This window comes from Trachurus japonicus, chromosome 11 (genome assembly GCF_045865225.1).
Source record: "Trachurus japonicus isolate A0001 chromosome 11, Traja_1.0".
NCBI classification, from domain to species: domain Eukaryota; kingdom Metazoa; phylum Chordata; class Actinopteri; order Carangiformes; family Carangidae; genus Trachurus; species Trachurus japonicus.
This window is the reverse complement of record NC_140917.1, coordinates 8,918,928-8,931,919: the sequence shown is the minus strand read 5'-3', so window position 1 is coordinate 8,931,919 and position 12,992 is coordinate 8,918,928. Positions and strand designations below refer to the sequence as shown.

At 42.1% G+C, this 12,992-nt stretch overlaps 1 pseudogene across 1 annotated transcript; it reads right to left on the bottom strand.

Moving 5' to 3' along the window:
* Nucleotides 1-6,864: 6,864 nt before the first annotated feature.
* LOC146978175 (immunoglobulin kappa light chain pseudogene) lies at nt 6,865-12,916 on the bottom strand (annotated as a pseudogene). The gene is made up of 3 exons (XR_015037004.1): nt 12,808-12,916; nt 12,403-12,705; nt 6,865-7,241 (listed from the first exon to the last, which is right to left on the bottom strand). The product of XR_015037004.1 is annotated as an immunoglobulin kappa light chain pseudogene (transcript).
* Between the last annotated feature and the right edge of the window lie 76 nt (nt 12,917-12,992).

Below are 12,992 nucleotides of genomic sequence, written 5' to 3'. Positions count from 1 at the left end.
TAAAGAGAATAGAGAATGAATGAAAGAGACAGAGGAGTAGTAAGAAAGAAGGAAAGATATTGGGGTGGATAAATGAAAGAGAGAGATATACAGAGAGCAGTAGAAAGAAAGAAAGAAATGGGGTAGAAACATAGAAAGAGAAAAGGAGTAGAAAGAAAAACAGAAAGAAACAAAGAAGTAAAAAGAAATGGGGTGAAAGAAAGAAAGAAAGAAAGAAAGAAGAAAAAGAGAGAGGGGGATGATAGATAGAAAGAGGTAGATGGATGGATGGATAGGGAGGGAAAGATAGAAAGAAGTTATGTAAAATACAAATGAAGGAGTAAAAGAAAGAAAGAAAAAGAGAGAAAAAAGAGACAAAGGGTTTATGGATAGATAGATAGATAGATAGATAGATAGATAGATAGATAGATAGATAGATAGATAGATAGATAGATAGATAGATAGATAGATAGATAGATAGATAGATAGATAGATAGATAGATAGATAGATGTTAAAAGCTGCGTCCTATGTCCCAGGCTCCACCTGTAATTGTACTACTATTAATAGAGTTGGAAAGACTAAACGTCTGAACTTAAATTCATGAGAAAAATATAAATTGTTGGAGATGTTTACATCAAAAGTATAAAATAATTGAGAGGTTGATGAATGTGAGGTGAAAACCTGTGTGTGTGTGTGTCTGACGGTCTCTCTGTCTGCGTGTACATGTGCAGAAAGCCACAGAACTCCTCTCTCCCTAATGATCTGATTGATTGGCAGCCTGCCCTCAGAAGTTACCATGGCGACTCAACTAACTGCTTACATTTTACTGTGTGGAACAGTGTTGTGTTTGTGTGTTTGTGTATGTGTGCATGTGTGACTGTGTGTGAGTGTCTGTGTGTGTCTGTCTGTGAGTGTGATGCCTGTGTTTGTGCGTGGACATCCTCTGTCAGTCTGGTTTATCATGTGTGTGTGTGGGGCTGTGTTTAAAAACATCTTAACGAGCGGCCAGGCTGCACCTGCACTGTTCTATTTATAGACGTTGATAACGAGCTGGCCCCAACAGCTGGACCAACTGCACACAGAGCAGAGCAGAGCAGAGAGATTTGAGCTCTGAGCAGCTTCCGAAAACAGCCCAGAAAAAGAGAACCGTACCTCTTATCAGAATGTGGTCATGACTACTGGGCAAGGAGACCTTCCTGAGCACATTGATGTGCATTAAATGTTTGTAGGGCAAAAACTTTTCTCAGGGTCGCAAGGTAGAAAAGGGGGGCATTTCTGCTTTTCTAAAAAAATCAGCTCCTACTTTTATATTGAAGTGGATGAGCCACTGGAGCGGGTCTAGCTGCACAATTAGGCTCACTGAGACAATTCTGTAAGTCTGTCTGCTGTTTTGAACACATCAAATGAGACACGACAAGTGTGGCTACAAACCGGTGAGGAAATCATGTGTCTAGAGTTTAATTTGTGGCCGTGCTGGCAATTTATCCAGAAAAAATCCTGAATGTTTTTTCGATCCCTCTCACTCTAGCGATGATGTCACTCACTCTAAGCCCTGCTCGTTAGACGCAACACACACCCATTATAAAGCTGGATTTTGTCAAAAAACTTAATGATTTTAAAGCTGCCAAATATCAGAAACTGTTGAAGATATCAATAAGCTGAGTCATAGAGGAATACTTAAAAAGTTTGTCTACAGCTCAGAATTTGAATGAAGTCTCTAGCTGAAAGTATGTGGACACTTTAAAGGCTGAAAGAAGTAAGAAGATTTGAAGAGTTTCAAGACTGTTCCAATGCATTCTCTATGGGGAAAAAAAAATCAGAAATAGTTGAATATTGCAAAAAGTATGAATAGTTGAAAAGAGAAAAGACATAGCACACCTGTCCCGAAAAGGCTGAACATTTTGATATTTGAATTGTTGAAATAGCACAAAGTATGAAGGACTAGTTACATGACGAAGAAAGGCAGAAAATGGCCGAACCGAATAACAATAGTGTGAATGCTTCCAGCATTCACACTAATTATCCAATACTTCCACCAATAGCATTAAATTATTGTGTAAACATTGGATAGCAGTTTACGAGAAGCTCTGAGACACATTGTATGAATGTGGCGGCGCGAGGAGGTGATTTTTGGTTAATGTAATGTTTTAGAAAGGTATTAATTAAAAGTTGCCAGACAACGCCACCCTGGGAGTTTCACCCAGGGAAATTTAAGTAAACTAACTCGGAAGGAGAAGGCACTCAGGTTCGCCACAAAGTGAGGCAGAGACAGCAGTTCAAAGGTACAAAAATATTATTTTATTTTGACAATTGGTTCTTTAAAAATCTAAATTAAAAGAAATCATTCACTAGGGGAAATTAAAGGGGGGCCAATCAGGGCTGAGGCCTAGTGGTGTGGATGGGTCAACAAAGGGGGATACCTGGGACACCACACGTGCAGCAAAAATAAGAATAATGTGCAAACTCAAACCAGTAGACACAACAAAAAAAGGGAGGGCACCACCACCGGACCCCAATCCACCACCGTAGGCTCAGCACCTGAAAGGGGGGAGACCAGAGAACAAGTTAGGGAAAACAAAAATAATTAACAACAACAAAAAAAAGAAAATAATAATAATAAACATACAACTAAAAAACACACAAGATAACAAAGAAACAACAACAATAAAGCAAATTCCCACATTGTTCTCTCACACACACTTTTAAGACGTGGCTGAATAACAAAGCGCCAGCGTTGCCGAGCTGCAGGTACGCCCAGGCAGCAGCGGGCAGCACCGGAGACACCCAGCCAGCCAAACAGTCAAAGCCAGGCAGGGCAAACACGAGCCGAGTCGGCCGAGTCGGCCGTGGCGGCGATGGGAGCTCAAGCAAAGCAGTAGGAAGCAAGCAGTCAATCAGCAGCAAGCGGTGTCTGAACTCAAGGAGCCCCGGAGAGACACGGTAGCTCCAGCAAGGCAAAGCAGCAGTGGTTAGCCGGCGCTGGGCCGCTACATGGACATCTTTACCATACAATAATAAACAAACACAAATGTAAGAAGCTACAAGTGGCTGGAGGAGGGAGCTACTGTCATTGTACAACATACCGGTCAGGCAGTCCCGGCCAACACGGCGTGGAGGGGAAGGTCGGCACTGTACACGAGCGACCTGTAAACAAACCACACAGGTCGCCACATGTGCAACGCCAAAGAGGAAGACACGTGACAAGAAAGCTCACTTACCGGCAGCGAGCGGCGAGCGGCGCATGGAGCAGTAGAAGCAGTGAGCAGCATGAGCAGCGTGCAGCCAGCAGTGACACCCAAACAAGCCTCTCAAATTAGCACCGGATGGGACAACGTGGAAGTGCAGCCGCCGCCGACAGCCTACCTGCTACCAGAGGGGCGGAAGTGACGGACGTCAGGAAATGACGTGGCCTGGCCTCCAGCAAGCAAGAGGAAGTCAGGTACTCTACACCCCCCCGTTATGCGGCATTCACCCACCGCAATTGACTGGGGCCGCCTCCCGAGTGATGTCACGGGACCAAAGACTGCGTCCTGCTACATGAAGAACGTCTGACAGTGAATAAAAACTGTTGGACTCATGTGACATTGTTGATTCTTCAGAGAACACACAAAGCAGAAGACAGTCTGTCCACAGGTTCAACAGAGTTCATATATGAAGGACATCATCGTCATGGAAACCTGTTAATCTTCTTCAAATGACCATGTACATGTGCAGCTCCCTCCAGGGTTCAGGATGTGACTGCTTCACTGAGACACTGTCTGCTCGTACTGAGAGAGTCTCAATGAATCCTGAAGCAACAACAGTGCTTTAAGAAAACTGAACAACACAGGAGACATGTGTCGCTTTAATAGTAATAAACAATTATTTTCACCTGTGTGATCAAAGTAACTTTATTGCCATTAAACATTAAACACAATGTCAGTAGAAGCTCCCAGCATTATTGACATATACAGTGTTGAAACTGTAAAGAAAGACGGAAGGCTGCTGAGTGTGTGCAGGCTTACTAGGTCTCTCTCTATGCTGATGATACATGACTTTATATTTCTAAAAGCAGAATTAATTTGATGAGCATTTAATTATCTCCTGGATATGCTGAAATTACAAACATGAAATGAAATGAACAAAGATGTCAGAAAGAAAGACAGAACATGAGAAACAGAAAGAGATACAGAGAGCAGAGTAACAGCAGTTTAGTCAGAGTATTTCCATAGAGAGCCACTTTGCATCAGCAGCACCATGCTCCAGTGCTCTGGGAGAGTTTATAGTCCTGAGAGTTGAAGACTGGATGACTGACAGCTGTCCTTCATGACAACACAAGACACAGAAATCCTCCTCATCAAAAACATGACTTTGGTCTCCGTCCTCATCTGGACTCTCCTCTGCTGCTGCTTCACAGGTAAAATCCAGAGAATCCAACTCCTCTATCAACATCTGTCCCTCTGAAATGAAGCCCACAAAACCATGACTCTGTTTTATCTTTCTGTCTCTGTGTCCTCAGAGTCCAGAGGTCAGGTCACAGTGACTCAGCCTGGAGCAGTGAGCTCTGCTGTAGGAGGCTCAGTCACCATCAGATGTAGCGTCAGTCGTCAGGTTCAGAGCTGCAGCAGTGCTTATTGTTTAGCCTGGTACCAACAAAAAGATGGAGAAACTCCCAAACTACTAATCCGCTACACTAATGAACGAATGTCAGGAATTCCAGGTCGTTTTACAGGGAGTGGGTCTGGGACTGACTTCACTCTGAGCATCAGTGGAGTCCAGGCTGAAGATTCAGGAATTTACTACTGCCAGAGCCGCCACTATTTCAACAGTCTGTATTGGTTGACACAGTGAAAAAGCATCGTACAAAAACCTCCCTCAGTCAAAGTGAACAGAAACTGAACTGACTGCTGCAGCTGGAAGATACTGCAGAGACTGATACAGTTCACTGAGGACACACACACACACACGCTTGCATTTGATTCTAAAGCTTTAAATAAAATATCCCCAAACTGTGTTGATACCTATGCACCCTGAAGCCCAAAATTGGTATTTCACAATGTTTTTTTGGCAGAAATACCAACACAATCATAATCATAATCTGAATCACAAAAAACCCCATATGACATACAAAAAACTGTCAGGGAATAAAACGTGACTTTGGTCACAGTCAGTGGATCAACATTTTCAGGTGGAACCTTCATGTCTGACACTTTCAGCTTTTGCACCAAAGACAGAATCTTTCTTATTTTCACTCAGGGACTGATCAGGTTAAGATCAAATAGTTTTTACTTGCAGAAAAAAAACGAAATTTAGACTAGAGAGGATCGAGGATGGAGCCCTGTGGGACTCCAGGGATAGTTTTCATAGTAGCGGACAAATATTTTGTGAGAAATGAGAAAAAAGTGTGAAAAAAAAATCATCGACTGATTAACACTGTGAGACAAGAAGAACGTGCTGTTTATTCATTACTATACATGAGCTGACAGTATCAGTGGCTTCACTTCATTATATACTCTATATTTACTTGACAAAATATCCAGAGGTTTTATCTCCATGAGGTTGATTGAATGAGTCAGTTTTTTCTGCAGTGAGGACAGAGCATGTGTTGAGGACAGCTCCAGTTGAGTGACTCTGTGTGTTTGCATATGTGTCCTTCCTCTATGCTCCCAGCCGTTAAGAGGCCAGTGTTGATCAGTGTGTGTCCAGGCCTTTCACAGCCACTGACACCACAGCAGCTCAATGATGATGTCCGTGACTCTACTGCTGGCCACCCTCCTCATCAAAAACATGACTTTGGTCTCCGTCCTCATCTGGACTCTCCTCTGCTGCTGCCTCACAGGTAAAGTCCAGAGAATCCAACTCCTCTATCAACATCTGTCCCTCTGAAATGAAGCCCACAAAACCATGACTCTGTTTTATCTTTCTGTCTCTGTGTCCTCAGAGTCCAGAGGTCAGATCACGCTGATTCAGTCTGGAGCAGTGAGCTCTGCTGTAGGAGGCTCAGTCACCATCAACTGTAGAACCAGTCAGGATGTTTATAGCTCAAACCATTTAGACTGGTACCAACAGAGAGTTGGAGAAAAACCTAAACTTCTCATTTACGGTGGTTCGACTCGAGCATCAGGGATTCCAGGTCGTTTTACAGGCAGTGGATCAAACTCTGACTTCACTCTGAGCATCAGTGGAGTCCAGGCTGAAGATGCAGCAGTTTACTACTGTCAGAGTTATCACAGGATAAATGGTCAGCATGTGTTCACACAGTGAAAAAGCGTGGTACAAAAACCTCCCTCGGCTGCAGAGGAACTGATTTGACTCAAATGCTGCAGCTGAAACTAAAACAACACAAGCTGAACTAAAACATAGTCAATAATAATCCACTTTGAACTTGGACTTATTTGTCAATTAATTAATTGTAAATTGTTATTAGCATACAATTTCATATCATATACTGTATACATTCATATCTTCGCAGATAAAATGACCTATTATTGGACTCTGATTTGTTTTGTATTGCACAGAATAAGGAGGAATTAATTCAGTTTTTTTCATTTCTTCACTATGTGTCTTAATGGTTCAGCTCATCAGCAGAAATATGTAAATATAAATGATTGAGAAAACTCTCTAGTAACAACTGAAGAGGCACATCAAGGCATCATATTGATAATGAACAATCATTCAACCATGAATCAATCAATGATGATAAGTTCTTACATTACAGGACAAACTTACTTTCTCCCTGAACTCATCAGACAGGAAGAAGTCGTCATGGAAACATTAAATGAAAATACATGAAAACAAGTGATGTGATGATCAGATTTTTATTATGTGTAAAAACAGAAACAACATTGAAACACTGAGAGAAGCTGGTAAATATTGTTAATGAAACACGTGAAATCAAAGAAAGAGAGAGCAGGAGCAGAGTAAAACCAGTATCAGAGTCCCAGTGAGTCAGCTCAGGACTGGGGACACTGGTCTCTCCTCAGAGTCTCTGAGAGCGGAGACTGGGAGCCCTGGGTGGCCTCACAGGTCACAGAGCCCAGCTTCCTCCACTGGTCTGCAGGGAGCCTCAGGGTGCTGCTCCAGCTGTAGAGGCCGTCCTTCCCCAGCACCCCGGGGCTCCTGCTCTCCTCCCAGCTGCTGCTGCTGCTGCCGTCCACCTTCCAGACCAGACTCCAGTCTGAGGGGAAGCCCTTGTTGGCCAGGCACATGAGCGTGGCCTTCCCCTGCTGCTGCAGCTCCTCACTGGAGGGGGGCAGCACCGTCAGGGTGGGGCGGGTATCACCTATAGGAGACACAGAGCACAACGTGTCAATCCAACAGCAGCCACTTGGACACCTTTACTGTGTGAGAGCTGCTTTTGTCCTTGAAGGAGTTTCTGTCAGATGTTTTTCTGCTCCACCAGTCACTCACTCACTCACACATTGTTTCACTTCCCTTTAAAAACCTCTCATGCACATCAGCACAGAAAGAGTCCTCATATGAGTCAAATATATCAACGTACACTGAACTGAAGAAGCTGATTTTACATTTCAACTGCTGCATTTACTGCACTTTATATTACAAAAATTTAAACATCAGACATCTATGAATCCAAAAGAAACCAACAGCCTCAGAAAACTTCAGTCTCACTGTTCACAATCATTTCAACTCAACTTCCAAACTGTTTCAAATGTAAAGACTAAATGCAACCAAACACATTTTTACAGCAGGATTTTTGTTCTTGAATGTTTCCTGCTCTTCACATTGTTCACATTTCACTAATGAAGTGGAACATGTGAAAAGAAAAGTCGAGTGAAGCTGCTCTGAGTTCAGCTTCATGTGTTAAACAGGAGAAATGAAGAATCAAACAGATTTTACAGTGATCTGGATCAGCTCAGTGGAAATTTATATCTGCTCCAAATGTTCACTGACAGAAATTAGAAGCTGAACTGATGAGACAATATTGAAGATTTGATGAGAAACTTACTTCCAACATCCAGTCTGGTTCCTCCACCAAAAGTCCACCACAGTGATACAAAGTGACTGAGTGGTCGTACAAAAACCTCTCAGTGTAGAGAGACACGGCTCTGACTCTGTCTGACTCAACTACAACTACAAGTCCTCAAGTTTCTGTCGTCCAAACATCTGATGACATGATTTCTATTATGGACCAAAACACTGATAATGTGCTGATTTATCATTTACACTTTAAAGAAAAAACTCTAGTTTCTGATGTCGACAGAAAATTTCAGGAAAAAAAAAAAGTTTAAATGAAGACGTAAAATAACATATTTAGATTCTAGATAAAAAAAAAATAAAGAGTGATTGGATAAAATACATGAAAAATTGAACTTACTTCCAACATCCAGTCTGGTTCCTCCACCGAACGTGTACCACAGTGATACAAAGTGACTGAGCCGTCGTACAAAAACCTCTCACTGTACAGAGACACGGCTCTCTGACTCTGACAACAACAAACTCTAATAAATCACTTCCTGTTTTTTTCAAAATGTTGAAAACTAAGAATTGATAATATTTCTCTGAATTATAATGGTTTTTTATTATTTTCATTTTTCAATATATTTCCAACTAAAGGTGGTCTTTCTAGCATTAGATACAAACAGACAAAATTTGGTTTTACAATAAATGTATTGGTAGATATTAATGAATGAATGAATTCACAAAAACACATTCAGTGTCAGCTTTTCAATCAATACCCTAATCAATTTAATTGATCTATTGATCATCAACATGATCAGATTGATCCCAGTCCCTGTTGGAGTCAGTCAGAGCATTTCCATAGAGAGCCACTTTGCATCAGCAGCACCATGCTCCAGTGCTCTGGGAGAGTTTATAGTCCTGAGAGTTGAAGACTGGATGACTGACAGCTGTCCTTCATGACAACACAAGACACAGAAATCCTCCTCATCAAAAACATGACTTTGGTCTCCGTCCTCATCTGGACTCTCCTCTGCTGCTGCTTCACAGGTAAAGTCCAGAGAATCCAACTCCTCTATCAACATCTGTCCCTCTGAAATGAAGCCCACAAAACCATGACTCTGTTTTATCTTTCTGTCTCTGTGTCCTCAGAGTCCAGAGGTCAGGTCACAGTGACTCAGTCTGGAGCAGTGAGATCTGCTGTAGGAGGCTCAGTCACCATCAACTGTAGAACCAGTCAGAATGTTTATTATAGCAGGCCATACCACCGTTTATACTGGTACCAACAGAGAGATGGAGAAAAACCTAAACTCCTCATTTACGATGCTTCCACTCGAGCATCAGGGATTCCAGGTCGTTTTACAGGCAGTGGATCAAACTCTGACTTCACTCTGAGCATCAGTGGAGTCCAGGCTGAAGATGCAGCAGTTTACTACTGTCAGAGTGTTCATGAAATCAACAGTCAGGGTGTGTTCACACAGTGAAAAAGCGTCGTACAAAAACCTCCCTCAGTCAAAATGAACAGAAACTGAACTAACTGCTGCAGCTGGAAGATACTGCAGAGACTGATACAGTTCACTGACACACACACACACACACACACACACACACACACACACACACACACACACACACACACACACACACACACACACACACACACACACACACACACATTAATATTGTCTCCATCAGTTTTCCTCTATAACTTCAAACAGTCCATCTGCCGCCTTAACAACCTGAAAGTTTCCTCACATGAAGAATGACAGCTGTGGAGAAATAAACATTGATGATATAAAGTCAAAGACACCCAGATTATCTAATACTACCACCAATAACATTAAATGATTGTGTAAACATTGGACAGCAGTTTATGAGAAGCTCTGAGACACATTGTATGAAGAACGTCTGACAGTGAATTAAAAATGTTGGACTCATGTGACATTGTTGATTCTTCAGAGAAAACACAAAGCAGAAGACAGTCTGTCCACAGGTTCAATAGAGTTCATATATGAAGGACATCATGCTCATGGAAACCTGTTAATCTTCTTCAAATGACCATGTACATGTGCAGCTCCCTCCAGGGTTCAGGATGTGACTGCTTCACTGAGACACTGTCTGCTCGTACTGAGAGAGTCTCAATGAATCCTGAAGCAACAACAGTGCTTTAAGAAAACTGAACAACACAGGAGACATGTGTCCCTTTAATAGTAATGAACAATTATTTTCACTTGTGTGATCAAAGTGACTTTATTGTCATTAAACGTTAAACACAATGTCAGTAGAAGCTCCCAGCATTATTGACATATACAGTATAATGTTAAAACTGTAAAGAGAGACAGAAGGCTGCTGAGTGTGTGCAGGCTTACTGGGTCTCTATGCTGATGATACATGACTTTATATCTCTAAAAGCAGAATTAATTTGATGAGCATTCAATTTTATTTATTTCCTGTATATGCTAAAGTTACAAACATGAAAGGAAATGACCAAAGATGTCAGAAAGAAAGACAGAACATGAGAAACAGAAAGAGGTACAGAGAGCAGAGTAACAGCAGTTTAGTCAGAGCATTTCCATACAGAGCCACTTTGCATCAGCAGCACCATGCTCCAGTGCTCTGGGAGAGTTTATAGTCCTGAGAGTTGAAGACTGGATGACTGACAGCTGTCCTTCATGACAACACAAGACACAGAAATCCTCCTCATCAAAAACATGACTTTGGTCTCCGTCCTCATCTGGACTCTCCTCTGCTGCTGCTTCACAGGTAAAGTCCAGAGAATCCAACTCCTCTATCAACATCTGTCCCTCTGAAATGAAGCCCACAAAACCATGACTCTGTTTTATCTTTCTGTCTCTGTGTCCTCAGAGTCCAGAGGTCAGGTCACAGTGACTCAGTCTGGAGCAGTGAGATCTGCTGTAGGAGACTCAGTCACCATCAACTGTAGAACCAGTCAGGATGTTTATTATAGCAGGCCAGACCACCGATTAGCCTGGTACCAACAGAGAGATGGAGAAAAACCTAAACTCCTCATTTACGATGCTTCCACTCGAGCATCAGGGATTCCAGGTCGTTTTACAGGCAGTGGATCAAACTCTGACTTCACTCTGAGCATCAGTGGAGTCCTGGCTGAAGATGCAGCAGTTTACTACTGTCAGAGTTTTCACTATATCAACAGTCAGAACGTGTTCACACAGTGAAAAAGCGTCGTACAAAAACCTCCCTCAGTCAAAGAGAACAGAAAGTGAACTGACTGCTGCAGATGGAAGATACTGCAGAGACTGATACAGTTCACTGAGGACACACACACACACACACACACACACACACACACACACACACACACACACACACACACACACACACACACACACACAGAGACAAGTAACTTTATACATTTTGTGTGATAGACTTCAACACTGGCCTCCATATTCCAACATATTTCTATGATACAGTGTTGTTTCTATTCACATTATACTATTTACCACAATGACATCATCTGCCCTGCACACACACATTTACTTGACTGATATTTGGATTGAATGTTTATTTATGTATTTATATTTGAAAGGGGAAATACACATGTAATGAACATCAGTACGAGTAAACAAATGTAAATGTGTTGGAGTTAGCAGCCTGCTAATTCGCATCTGCAGTCCCTTGGCAGGTAATAAACAAACAGACAGAAGAATAAGAGGTAGAGTTAAGAAAGAAAGAAAAAATACACAAAGAGTTATTATGTAGTTGTCATTAACATCATTTTTCTGTCACAACAGACTGACGTACCACTGGAGGTTTTAAACATGGCTGCTCTCTGTCTTCACTAGACTCTGTTATTTCATCTTCAACTTTAATAGTGAACAAGTTCTGGTTCATCAGTAGCTCTTCTTAGATCACAACATTTTCTCTTTTATAATAAACACTGAGCGAACATAAAATACGGCCACAACAGGAGAATAACCAAACTAAATCAAACTCATTTCAAACTCTGATTTCACAATCTCAGTCTGACTTGATGGTGGAGATGTTGCTCAGTCTGCTCTTTTCCAGCTCAACACAATGTTTAGCTTCAGGAGGTTTTTACCTTGTTCACCATGTTTACTTCCACTTCATACAGTAAAAGCAGTTTTACCTGAGAACTGTTGGTGATGACTGTATCCACCTCTGTTGGTGAGACTCTGATCAGATGATTGAAATGTTGGTGTTTCTACTGATTTCAGCAGTGAAGGAACTGATGGACACGACAGAATAAGATGTTTATTTAATCAGTAATGAACATTTAGTGTTAGATAACTGGACTTAGAAATGTCTGCATGAAATGATACTAGCATGTAAACAGTTTATAGACATGGTGGATGAGGTTTAGGTTTTTATATGTGTGTGCGTCCTCAGTGTGTGTGTGTGTGTGTCCTCAGTGAACTGTATCAGTCTCTGCAGTATCTTCCAGCTGCAGCAGTCAGTTCAGTTTCTGTTCACTTTGACTGAGGGAGGTTTTTGTACGACGCTTTTTCACTGTGTGAACACAGGACCACTGTGAAGACTCTGACAGTAGTAAACTGCTGCATCTTCAGCCTGGACTCCACTGATGCTCAGAGTGAAGTCAGAGTTTGATCCACTGCCTGTAAAACTACCTGGAATCCCTGATGCTCGAGTGGAAGCCCAGTAAATGAGGAGTTTAGGTTTTTCTCCATCTCTCTGTTGGTACCAGGCTAAATAGTGGTTGTTGCTGTAAACATAAACCTTTGGACTGACCCTACAGCTGATGGTAACTGAGTCTCCTACAGCAGAGCTCACTGCTCCAGACTGAGTCACTGTGACCTGACCTCTGGACTCTGAGGACACAGAGACAGAAAGATAAAACAGAGTCATGGTTTTGTGGGCTTCATTTCAGAGGGACAGATGTTGATAGAGGAGTTGGATTCTCTGGACTTTACCTGTGAAGCAGCAGCAGAGGAGAGTCCAGATGAGGACGGAGACCAAAGTCATGTTTTTGATGAGGAGGATTTCTGTGTCTTGTGTTGTCATGAAGGACAGCTGTCAGTCATCCAGTCTTCAACTCTCAGGACTATAAACTCTCCCAGAGCACTGGAGCATGGTGCTGCTGATGCAAAGTGGCTCT